Raw genomic sequence first — 13595 nt, 5'->3', positions numbered from 1 at the left:
ACTGCTAACAGTTCCAGAGCTAGACCAAATAAAACTACAAATAAAAGGACACTTTTATCATGTACCTTTTGTCAAACTGAAGGGCAACTAAATAATCCCATTGACAGTAATCCTTGCTTTGTTTTAGGACTGAATCAATTTCCTAAAGATTAGGCCAAATTAAAACCTTAAAATCTGATACGCAATATAGTCAAAAACACATCCAGCATCTAAAAGTAAGATTATCATTTCGTCTTCCACAAAAAAAGCTCAACAATTTTGTCTGGATTTTCACTTTGGGGAATATTGCAACCCTAAAATATCATCCCTCATGTGACTATAAGGAATGAAGCCAGTTTGAGCCTGATCTATAGTCTCCTTGCTAAAATACTACCATTTTAAAATATATATATAATCAGAAGAGAGGTCTTTCAAAATGTAACATGTGATGGATCCTTTCCTTCTTTACTACTCTTGCCAAGCCATAAAACTCTTCAGTATGCTGTTAATTGTCTTCCTTAAAGTTTTATCAATTTATCAGCAAAGGTTTTATAATAAGCTGAGGAACATCCATCAGTTCAGTTCTAGGAGTTTTGCTTTGTTTTTATTTTATTTTAAACAATTTCAGTAGCCTCTAACAAACCAGATCATCTAATCCTTGTTGATCTACAGAGGTTAAATATGAGAGTTTCATTTCAGGAACTGCTTTAACTTTTCTATATTCGTGAAATATTTCTTCTTCTTTCTTTTTATTGAGGGATTTGTTTCTTGTTTTGAAAAAATATTTATATGCAAGTCATCTGCCTGGCTTATTTCCCCATTGGAAGTTTTTGTTTATTTCAGAAATTTGTATCTTTTTATAAGTGCTTTATATGTATCTAGTAATTCCAGCTGTATTTTACAGCTATAAAGATTCTCCAAACTTAACATTTGTTTCTGAACATGATTTCCTGCTCAGTACAATCTCTTATTCCTAGTCTTCCATTCCATCAAGAAATAATATCTCTCTTCCTTAGACACAAGAATGTATTAAATCACTTATTTTTCCTTCAGGATTTCGGAGGGTACAGCAAGGGCTTCAATCTTCATGTCCGCAAGTCTTTAAAAGTTTCCCTGTCGTTAATCCTTTTACAGTAGCATCTCACTCTGATATTTACAAAATTTATATGTATATGCCTGTCCAGGTTTCTTTCACCTTGCAAAACTTGAATAAATCCTACATGCCTGTTAAATTCCTGTGTAACAGTCTTGGGCCAATACTAGGAATGCTTGAAGCAATTTATTAAGATTGCTTTCCCAGTTACCCCATTCAGTTTCTTCTAAAAACCCACCCCTGACATTCTCCCCCTTTTATATTTTCTTATCTTCTCCCCAGGTATCTTATAATAACATCTTATAAGAACCACCACCACCCCAACATCAGTAGAAACAAGGAAGTTCCAGTATTTCAATTCTGCAGCAATGAAGTAAAATACCCAAGGTCAGTCTGTCATATTGGAACACTGAATTTTCCAAAACTGGTCTTCGACTACATGGCTTTCCAGAAAGAATTATCTTCAGCATCCCTTCGATCTGTTCAACATGTGAATACAGTGGTACCTCGGGTTACATACACTTCAGGTTACATACACTTCAGGTTACACACTCCGCTAACCCAGAAATAGTGCTTCAGGTTAAGAACTTTGCTTCAGGATGAGAACAGAAATCGTGCTCTGGCGGCACGGCAGCAGCAGGAGGCCCCATTAGCTAAAGTGATGCTTCAGGTTAAGAACAGTTTCAGGTTAAGAACAGACTTCCGGAATGAATTATGTACTTAACCCGAGGTACCACTGTACCTTAATTGGTGTGTTTTTTAATTGCATTTGTCAACCGTTTCCCAACTTTAGTTTGCATGCACAAACTGAATGCTTATTTTATCCCTGTTACATATCAGAGGATGCATTTCCAGGGATCTGACCACGATCACACATAATCGCTAACATACACACACACACCATTTGTTGAATGGGCAAACTTGCCGTGAATAAAAACCGAACGTGAATGCAGTGCTGACAACTACATAGGTCAGTCCTGTAAATTTTACAAGTAAAAGATGAACAGTGTGTACTTTTTGTTTCAGCTGTTGAGTCAACAGTTCAGTTGGCTCATGACAAATGTCTGCCCTTAGCCTACCACCCCCTGCAGGCTCAGTGCACTGGACAATCACCTATCTTTTCTTTGGCACTGTGGTCTAAGCCACTAAGCCTCTTGGGCTTGCCGATCAGAAGGTCAGCGGTTCAAATCCCCGTGATGGAGTGAGCTCCCATTGCTCTGTCCCAGCTCTTGGCAACCTAACAGTTCGAAAGCACGCCAGTGCAAGTAGATAAATAGGTACTACTGTGGTGGGAAGGTAAACGGTGTTTCCGTGCGCTCTGGTTTCTGTCACAGTGTCCCATTGCGCCAGAAGCAGTTCAGTCATACCACATGACCCAGAAAGCTGCCTGTGGACAAACACCAGCTCCCTCGGCCTGAAAGCGAGATGAGAGCCGCAACCCCATAGTCGGTTTTGACTGGACTTAACCTTCCAGGGGTCCTTTCCCTTTTACCTTTTTAAATTTGACAGTGTTAGGGGCTACCACCACTGAGGACCTGCTGAGGTGTCCATCCGAGGCCTGGGCAGCAGCTGCATCTTCCACCAGTTCCCTTGAGCCCGTTGCTCCAGGAGGGTGGCATAGAGAGAGAGGCAGGCATATGAGTGGGAAGCAGTACCTTGGAAAGAGGAGAGAGGTGCCCCACTGAGGACACATTGTCCCACAGACCTCCAGAAACCGAGAGCCAGCACTGGTGTTTTTCCCTGGCTGGGTTGAATCATCATATGTTGTAGTGGTAAAGGGACCCCTGACCGTTAGGTCCAGTCGCGGGCAACTCTGGGGTTGCAGCGCTCATCTCGCTCTATAGACCAAGGGAGCCGGCGTTTGTCCACAGACAGCTTCCGGGTCATGTGGCCAGCATGACTAAGCCGCTTCTGGTGAAACCAGAGCAGTGCACAGAAACACCATTTACCTTCCCACCGGAGCTGTACCTATTTATCTACTTGCACTGGTGTGCTTTCGAACTGCTAGGTTAGCAGGAGCTGGGACAGAGCAATGGGAACCTACTCCGTCCAGGGGATTCAAACCACCAACCTTCTGATCAGCAAGCCCTAGGCTCTGTGGTTTAGACCACAGCTCCACCCGCGCACCATAATATGTTGTAAGGATACCTCTAATTGCAGGTGGGCCTTTTTACTTCCTGTGGAACAAAGATATTGTTCCCCTGTAGAGAAATGTGAGACTGGTCTTCTTAGAGGTTCCTTCTGAGCGATAAAAATACACTTCTCTTGATATAGATTTTAGCACCACTAATTGCGTTTTTGCAGTTCCTCCCAAAGAGGGTTATCAACATAGCTCACGAAGTGTCATCTTTTAGCAACCGCTCAAGAGCTGGCTGTGTCCCTGTCAACCTTCCATGCACCCCTCTCCGTTTAGCCAATGACACAGTTTACGTGGAAACTCTATGCAAAGACTGACACAGAACTCTCTCCCCATGTACAAGAAATCTTTTCAGCCATAGTGAAAATATTTGGCCCTGCGGTTCGGTGGCTGGAAATGACTTGTCACGTCCGCAGGCTCGTAATTTGTTTTATTTTTAAATGGCCGTCCCTGCCGGTGATTAATAGCTCACAGAAATGAACTCAAAATAAGCCTCGCAGGAATAGAGATAGGCGGCGGTGAAGGAGGAGGCAGAATATGACGGAGGGAGGGGGTTGCTAGGACCACAGCGGGACATAGGTAGGATGAATGACATAGCAGGCACCAAGGCAGGGGAAAATGTTTTGTGCTATTTGTGGCAAAAGATTGCAGCTGCAGATGGTGCGGCTGTCACACTCAAAGAGCTGTAATATTGCAAGATGCAAAGAAATTATGGCTTGGCCCGAGTCTCTCCTTGGTAGTTATCACAGGCTCCTTCTCTAGAGGAAAACTCATGCAGAGCGTGCTAATAATTCCTCAGCAGAGAAATGTTAATAAAGCACTTGGCTGAATATGCAAGCAAACAAACCCTCTGTCTGCACCATATTTCAGTCAGTCGTCACTGCAAAGTTTGAGATCTGTATACCATAAGCACCCCACCTCCCACAACCTCCACCCTGTGGGGCTGCTTCTCTAATGCGTTTAGGCATTATTTTTACCTGTTTTAAAAATGAGACCAGAGCTTATGAACAGTGCCAGTTTCATGTATAAGCTAAACAGGCGATAGCTTAGGACCCCACTCTCCTGGCCCCCCCCAAAAAAATGTAAAGGGGGGGAACTGAATGTACATTTCCAAAATATAAGGTGAAAAACAAATACAGTGGTACCTCGTTCCGGAGGTCCGTTCTTAACCTGAAACTGTTCTTAACCTGAAGCACCACTTTAGCTAATGGGGCCTCCTGCTGCTGCAACTGCACGATTTCTGTTCTCATCCTGAAGCAAAGTTCTTAACCTGAAGCAATATTTCTGGGTTAGCAGAGTCTGCAACCTGAAGCGTATGTAACCTGAAGCGTATGTAACCCGAGGTACCACTGTAAAATAAAACCTACATATAGCAACAGTGTTTTGTGTTTGTTAAATTACCATATAGCATATATTCAACACAACAAGACAGCTACAATTTGTTGTTGACAAAGGACAGCTGGACATATAAAGGACCCCATTACCTTCAGTAGCTTAAAGGTAAAGGTACCCCTGCCCGTACGGGCCAGTCTTGACAGACTCTAGGGTTGTGCGCCCATCTCACTCAAGAGGCCGGGGGCCAGCGCTGTCTGGAGACACTTCCGGGTCACATGGCCAGCATGATGAAGCTGCATCTGGCGAGCCAGAGCAGCACACGGAAACACCATTTACCTTCCTGCTATAAAATTGTACCTATTTATCTACTTGCAGATAGTGCTTTTGAACTGCTAGGTTGGCAGGCGCTGGGACTGAACAACGGGAGCGCACCCCACCGCAGAGATTCGAACCGCGACCTTTCGATTGGCAAGCCCTAGGCGCTGAGGCTTTTACCCACAGCGCCACCCGCGCACCTCACTTCAGTAGCTTAGGGCCTTATCAAACCTCAATCTGGCCGTGCTTATGAAATTCCAGTGTTTGAAAATCATGTGTCCTTCTTTACAGTCCTTTATTCTGAAGGGATGTTACACATTGTGAGGACGCCATGTTCTCCCCACTGAGAAACTGTTTTTGGTCCACTTATGGTTGGCGGGGGAAGAACTTCCATGTGCGAGGGAATGAGCATTATTTCTAGATAAAGTTATGCTCCAGCGCCTCTCATATGGAAATTATGCCTTATAAGAGGTGACAGGTTTTCGGTTCCATGCGCTTCTACAGGGAATAGATATACACACCCATTGCCCAAACCCCAAACAATAAATACAACAAAGTTTTTAAAGCATCACTGAATACTTGAACATGATTTTATGTGGGTTCATTTCCCCAAAAAAAACAATTCAATCTCTCAATGCAAACAATTCCCACCTCACTCCCCGCGACATTCAAAGAACTAATTATTTCCACCACATGAACCAACTGACATATCCACATCACAATAGGACAAGGAGATTCTTCAGGCACATCCATAGACATAGCAAATAATCTGAAGGCACAAATGTCCTGTTATGAACAAGGAAATGTGTGAATCGTGGTTCTGTGCAGAGGTAGGAGGTGAAGGGAGAAAGAAGCACTTTTGGTGCTGAAATGTTTACTTATGTATTTCAATGGAGCTTGCATGGAGTAGTTGAAATATACTCGGAGTCGAGAGTGGATTTCATGCTCTTTATTCAGCTCATAGTGGTGAAGAGGAATGGAAGTTCCCCCAGAATGTCTGCTTTATATACATTATTTACACAATGGGCCCCACGTGATTGACTAATTCCGGGATTCTCCTGCAGGTCTGCGGATTCACTTCCACCTGGAGCTGGGTTGGGTGGCTCCTATGGACCAATCAGACTGCTGCATTCTGAATCCTATTGTTCTAGGACCAATCAGACTGCTGCATTCTGGATCCTACTCAACTCAGTACATAACAGTAGTAAAGGTGGTTCATCGCTGGGAGAGTGAGAGCCAATTGGCATGACCCCTAATGCTGATTTTGCACCCAGGTTCACACAGTGGCGGAGCTTCATGCCAAGCAAGCAAACAAACTGGGCGTGGCGCCCAGTGTGGGCAGGGGGGCAGCTGCGATGGCACCCCACAGGATCGCGCTGCCAGGGACGTTGTGCTCCCCCCACACCCCTCTTCCTCCGCCAGAGGGTTCACAATCCATATGCAACAGTCCTGGATTTTTCCCTTTTCCTACTTCAGAAGAGGACAAAAACAGAAAAGAAGCTGTGTTGATCTTAGAATATCTGCAGAACCTTCATTAGGGAAAAAATATTATGATTTTTTGTATACTAGTGTCTTATGCTAACATCAGAAAATCCCAGTGCTGGACATAGAACTTAGGTTCTACATTATTGCAGCTCTGGGTTTCTGCATATAAAGGTTAATATGGTGTGAAAGCAAAGAAATGAGTTTCAGAATCCTATAAAGTAAAAATTGGGGTGATGGTGGAGAGCCTTGTTTGCTATACACCACATACCAGAGCAGATGGCATAGAAATTAGGAACGGCAAGGAAATGTTAGATGAGAACCCAGTCAACTCTGCTGAAAATTGGCCAGTATGCCAGCATCGCATATTCCTGTGCTCTGTGAAATTCAAGACAAAATTTTTCACTACTAAATATGCCAGTGCTGACCCAGTGGTTGAGGAACTGCCAGAGAAGGGCCTTATATAAACATTCAAGATGGAGCTCAGCGTTGCAAAACATTTTGAAAATTCTCCGATACAGCCTTTTCTTTATGAGAGGCTGCAGTACGAATTTTTGCACACATAATTTATTCTTTTGGGGGGAACTTTCCTGGCCCATATTTCTGCATGTTGTTGGGAGTGCTCTGATTGCTGTGCCCTCCTCCACTATCGTTTTGCTTTTTAAAAGTTCATGTTTATAAATGGGACAGGATTGCCTATAAGTGTCTTTTTTTTAAAAAAAGAACTAATTGTTAGAAAATTTATTTATTTCCTTTTTAGTATAGTTATCATCATCATAAAAAATACAAAGATATAACCAGACAAGGGACATTATATAAATTCAATAAATTATTATTAATATTATTATATATGTGGATTGTTTCCAAACAACTCAAGTAAACTTTGGGACAGGGGACATTATATAAATTCAATAAATTATTATTAATATTATTATATATGTAGATTATTTCCAAACAACTCAAGTAAATCAGAGCAAGAATATGGACTATAGAGTTTTCTACTCCCTACTAATGGTTGCCCTGGTATAAACACAGAAAATGATTTTCCCCAAAGCTGTATAAAACTCAAGCAGTCTCCTACGTTATGTAACACATACGTGCTACAAAGGAGAAGTAGGTGTTTACAAAATGTCCAGTGTGAGCCACTGCATGAAGAACTCTGCGATGGGGGGTGAGACCTCCACTGATGGGCAGTTTGTGGACAGGCTGCAGCCAGCAGCAATTCTACTAGTACAATCATACCTTGGAAGTCAAACGGAATCCCTTCCAGAAGTCCGTTCGACTTCTAAAATGTCCGAAAACCAAAGCACAGCTTCTGATTGGCTGCAGGAAGTTCCTGCAGCCAATCGGAAGATGTGGAGGCCCCGCCATACGTTCGGCTTCCAAAAGAAGGTTCGAAAGCCAGAACAGTCACTTCCGGGTTTCGATCATTCGGGAGCCAAAACATTCAAGAACTAGGCTGTTCAGCTTCCAAGATACAACTGTACAGTGGTACCTCGGGTAAAGAACTTAATTCGTTCTGGAGGTCTGTTCTTAACCTGAGGTACCACTTTAGCTAATGGGGCCTCCCACTGCCGACGTGCCGACGCCGCATGATTTCTGTTGTCATCCTGAAGCAAAGTTCTTAACCTATTTCTGGGTTAGTGGAGTCTGTAACCTGAAGCGTATGTAACCCAAGGTACCACTGTATCTGCTTATGACAGAGATTGCCCTACATATCTGGAGAAATGGACGAAAGAGCCAGCGCAGTATCAGGCGTCACTGATTTTAAATGTAACTGACCAGAAAGTGCTAACCTGGGGACAACTCCACCACATGTGCAAGAACAACCCCATTTTACCACAATCCCACCAGCACCATGGAGAGGTGTATGTTATAGCTTAGTTCAGAGGTTCCCAAACTTATTTGACCCACCTCCCCCTTTTCAGAAAAAAAAAATTACTCCGTGCCCCCCTGGTTCAATCCAATCTGCCCCAGGGCGGGGGCGCCACTGCAGCCTGCCTCCCATTGGCTCAGGAAAGCCCCTTGCCTTCAGCACATCCACTGGATCCACTGGGAGGTACTGTTGCTGTCCCAACCCTGATGGTAAGCATCATTACTCTGCTCCCTTATTTTTATTCAACGCCCCCCCAATTGCACCCGAGGCAATACCATTCCCCTGGATGGTTCCAGCATCCCCAGGGGACAGTATTGCCCACTTTGAGAAAGACTGGCTTAGTTGAGGTACCATATCATCACTGTGCTGTTTTGAGCAGTTTCAGGGCATATTAGCAGATGTGGTTCTGCTGGGCTACCTGGATCATGTCCCTTCCCATTTTGTTAGCCAAATCTGTCTGCCCTGATCTGCTCCCTGGCTGGTGTTCACACACTGCTTGCCTTCACTTATGCTCTGCCTGTGTGTTGTAAAGAAAGCAAGTCAAAAATGCCATGCCTTCAGTGGTTTCTCCTCCAAAGCAAGACCCAGGAAGCACTGCCCTTGTAACTTCTCACTGCTTGGGGAGGTGGGGAGCATGCAGACCGTCCAAGTGTCCTTATTTTCCAGGGATAGTCCTGGGTTTACAGAAGCCATCCCAGTTTCTGATTTGATCCCAGAATGTCCTGCTTTTCCTTAGGTCATCCCTATATTCACTGGAGAAATGTTTGAGGGTATGGAGTTATGTAGCCACCAACGCAAGGAGAGAAGTCATTAAAAGACATCCAAAGGCAGCCCTGTATAGGGATGTTTTTAAATGTTTAATGTTTTATTGTGTTTTTATATATGTTGGAATAAGGGACGTGGGTGGCGCTGTGGGTTAAACCACAGAGCCTAGGACTTGCCGATCGGAATGTTGGTGTTTCAAATCCCCACGACGGGGTGAGCTCCCATTGCTCGGTCCCAGCTCCTGCCAACCTAGCAGTTCGGAAGCACATCAAAGTGCAAGTAGATAAATAGGTACCACTCCAGCGGGAAGGTAAACGGCGTTTCCGTGCGCTGCTCTGGTTCGCCAGAAGCGGCTTAGTCCTGCTGGCCACGTGACCCGGAAGCTGTACGCTGGCTCCCTCGGCCTATAGAGCGAGATGAGCGCTGCAGCCCCAGAGTCAGCCACGACTGGACCTAACGGTCAGGGGTCCCTTTACCCTTTACCTTTACTATATATGTTGGAAGCCGCCCAAAGTGGCTAGAGCAACCCAGTCTGACAGGCAGGGTATAATGATAATTATATGATTATAATTATTGAATAGGCCATCCCCTATTTCATCAGAGAAATGTTGTAGGGTATGTACATAGTCAAATCAAGGAGAACTTGCATATTTTGAGTTTTTTCTTGTATTTCTATGCTGTAAACCATCTTGAGATCCACAGGTGAAGGGCAGTATACAAATATAAGAAACAGTAAGAATAATAATGCATACTTTTTGCATGAGATTCACAAGATGGCCTTGAACAAGGAGATGAAGGGCTTGCGATTTTAAATTAGATGGATGGTAAAGTCAAGGCTACAAGAAATAGTATACGTACAAGAAAGGGGGGGGGAACTATGCAATGCCTTACTTTTAGATGCTTTCTGCTGCTTTTTGAGCCTTTGTCAGTTGCTGTTTGCGTCCCTGAGAGACTTTGGTCGTGAGATGCTTCTCTGAAGTGACGCTTCCAATATATATATTTTTTGAAAGACTGAATGGTACCCTTTCGCCTGCCTGCTTTCACTTGAGATCTGAGGCCCACTGGCCTGTGCAGCTGTGTTCTAGTGCCAGTGTGCTAAGCTGCAGCCCGTTTAAATCAAATTTGACACCCAACACCTTACTGTTTTCTCAGCCTGCCTACCCCAAATATTTCCTTCCAGTTCTGACAGAATGTGTATTCACAGAGCTGCCTTAGAATAACACGTTTTCATTTTTGAGAAGGTTGTACAGGGAGCTTTGCGGCGTGGCAGCCTGCCAAACAGTGAACATTTAGCAGGGAGAGCTCGCTATTGGGTTGTTAATTTGACATGGTTAGTCTCTCTCTGAGCATTTTAGGCTCCCAGTACTAAATTATACCTAACACTTGCCTTCAGGTTTAAGCCATCTGAGCATAAAATCTGACTGTATAAAGTCTGATCTGTCAAACAACCATTTATTCCCTTTGACCCAATCAATTTTCTCTGCCGGATTGTGTGATCATTATCCGCATCTTGAGGCAGCTACGTGGGTCTTGCAAAACCTTCCAGATTGGGACGTTACATGGGTGGCTAAAAAGGATGGAAATTTAGAATTAACAAATGGAAGTGCTCTGGATGAATGGAAACTCGGGCAAATCAGACTTTACACGGAGTATCACTGAGAAGCTGAATCCAGTCATTATGCTAATTATAGCTTTTGTGGGAACTGAGTGGTTTTGTGTCAAACGCCAATGAAGTGAACAGCCTTCATCAGTACATCAAATAATATTGGGGGTGGGCAAAAAGAAGGGACCAACATGGTTGCCAGGTCTCGGGGCTTGACTTTATCTTTCAGAGTATCAGCCTTCTGGAGTACAGCAACAAAGTTTGCAATGTTACCTAAACCAGTTGGTGGGTGGGTATCCTATTCCCACAACCCTGCTTATTCTTCCTTAAGTAACTACTTCTTTATATGTAGATTGGGTTCTCAGGCTTTGCTTCCTTCCTCCTTCTCCAAATAAAGTAACTTTCATTAGTCTATCTTAGGATGCGTTGGTGTTAACCTCCTGATTCCAGCTTGGACAAGCATAATCATATATTAAGAATGGCTTTGTTTGCTATGAGTAATAAAACTTGTTTTTTTAAATTCTTTTAAATCATGCCACAGGGCATACTGATGCATCGTGCAGATGGGCGCGTGACGCAAGCACGTCCCAAGATGTGCGTGCAAAGCTGCCGTGAAACTTTGAGGGGGCCCATCCCCTTCATTGATACCTTTCAGCCTTTTAAGAATGTAAAAGCACCAGGAGCCTTGGCAAGGTGTCATAGTCTGATATCACACTGCAGTTTGACCAGGAGCCGTTTCCATTTGTGTGAGAGTGAAACGTTTGATGACATACCCTTCCATATTCCTCAGATGAAGAAGAAGAAGAAGAAGAAGAAGAAGAAGAAGAAGAAGAAGAAGAGTAGTAGTAGTAGTAGTAGTAGTAGTAGTAGTAGTTTGGATTTGATACCCGCTTTATCACTCCCCTTCAGGAGTCTCAAAGCGGCTAACATTCTCCTTTCCCTTCCTCCCCCACAACAAACACTCTGTGAGGTGAGTGGGGCTGAGAGACTTCAGAGAAGTGTGACTGGCCCAAGATCACCCAGCAGCTGCAGGTGGAGGAGCGGGAATCAAACCCGGTTCACCAGATTATGAATCTACCGCTCTTAACCACTACCCCACACTGGCTACACCACACATTCTATTCTACATCAGTATTCATTCATTCATTCATTCATTCATTCATTCATTCATTTTATACACTGCCCTATACCTGGAGGTCTCAGGGCAGTTCACAAACAAAACCACAGCATATAAAATCAAACCAAAAACAATAACCCAATAAACACCCCCCCTTAGTATCAGTGCTAGTTCGTTGTATGTATGTATGTATGTATGTATTTGGGGTTTTCGTTTCCTCTCAGGATTCCCTAAATGCAATGCAATGTTTAGGGGTATTCTCATTTTGACTCAAGTAAATCACCATTTTATACTTCGGATTGGGAAAAATAAATACAGTAAATGGACAAAAGTACAGTACAAAGATTCAGAAAATGTTTAGAGGTATAGGTACCTCTGCGCCCCCCCCCCCCAAGGCACTGCCTAAATGCAACACATAAATTCAAATATTTCCGTGCTTAAAATACTGCAGCTTTGTGTGTGCTTCCTCTAACAGCTTTTGTACTTGACCAGTGGGAAATGCTCGAGCAGTGATACCAGTGTAGAACAGAATGTCCCTATTTTCATCTGAGGAAAGTCGGAGGGTGAGATGACTGCCTGAGGCCCATGTTTGTGGTTTTGCATCTTATGTAGCACCGACAAATAAGCAGATATTGTGGCGCATGCAGATATAGAAATGGTACTGTTTACATGGCAATACTAAAAACTTGGCATCTCAAACATGTACTTGAGGCAGGCTGTAGTTACCCCTCCCTTCCTCTAGATGGAGCTCAGTTAGTTTTTCCACCCAGGATGACTGCCCCCTGCTGATGCAAAGAAAGCAATGCAGCCATCAGTCATTTGCAGAGTGCAGACCCAGACTGCCAGCTATAGGGACTCAAGCCCTCAGGTTATCTTACAGACTCAGCTCAGTGGCAGCACACCCAACAATTTCTAATATTTGAGTAACCTTTGACCATTTCTGTTTTTCAGGGCAGACCTCTGAAGAATTATCTCCAGCAGCCAGGGACTTCTATTCCAATCTTCCCCAAGCACAGTCTGTACTGGTGATGTCACCTTTTAACTGACCTTTGGAAGTTGCTCAATGCCGCTTCTGGCTCATTTTATCCTTATTGCAAATGTGTGTCTGTGTGTGCAAAAAGCAGGTTTTTCTTAACTGCTGCCTTGCATTATAGGGAGCCACTAAATAGAAAATTACATTTCCCCCCCTTCCAGTTTTCATTGCTTGAGATGGTCTCTCTTCTTCCATAGATCACAGCATACCAAACTCTTGGTTTGTTTGTTTTTAATATCCTTTATTGATTAAAAAAATTGCATGTCTATACAAACATTCTGTACTATCGCTTAACATGTAAAAAAAGAAAATTATATAAAATTGAAAATTTATAAAGAAATAAAAAATAAAGAAGTAAAAAAGATAAGAAACAAGGAAATAAAAAACAAAGTTATTTACATAGTAAAAGTACTCATTGGCGCAATCCTTCCCATCCTTCTCATTATACTGTTTGATATAACATTCTTTTTTACACAGGTTTACATTATATAATATCATTTCTTTCTGCTTTCTATATATTCATCTTTTTCTTTACAAATATCACTCAATTTCTGCTAATATGGAGTTATATGTACAATAAAGTTTTACATATTTCTTAAGCATTATCCATTCTCTACCAAACTCTTGCTTATTTGCTTTCAGTTTTCCAGAAATTCTAAATATAAATAGTTTATATGTAACATAACAGCATTACTGTTATTTTGTCACCTCTCTACTGTTTACAGCAGGATTCAAAGGGAGTAGAAAAGAGCGTAAAAATGCTTCTGTTTAACTCTTCAGATCTCTCATGGATTTAATTTTATTTTTTAAGTTTTGGCCTGTTTTCATGGCAGCTTGTTTGGAGAGCTCAAAGGCCACGG

At 43.0% G+C, this 13595-nt stretch overlaps 1 long non-coding RNA gene across 1 annotated transcript; it reads left to right on the top strand.

The window, feature by feature from the left end:
* The first annotated feature begins 1026 nt into the window (after positions 1-1026).
* On the top strand, positions 1027-13115 carry LOC309522711. The gene is made up of 3 exons (XR_014215161.1): positions 1027-1072; positions 1355-1459; positions 12654-13115. It is a non-coding gene; the product is annotated as an uncharacterized lncRNA (long non-coding RNA).
* Positions 13116-13595: the final 480 nt, after the last annotated feature.

The sequence above is a fragment of the Podarcis vaucheri genome, assembly GCF_965113315.1.
Source record: "Podarcis vaucheri genome assembly, chromosome: 17".
Lineage (NCBI taxonomy): Eukaryota > Metazoa > Chordata > Lepidosauria > Squamata > Lacertidae > Podarcis > Podarcis vaucheri.
This window is presented reverse-complemented; position numbering and strand designations above follow the sequence as displayed.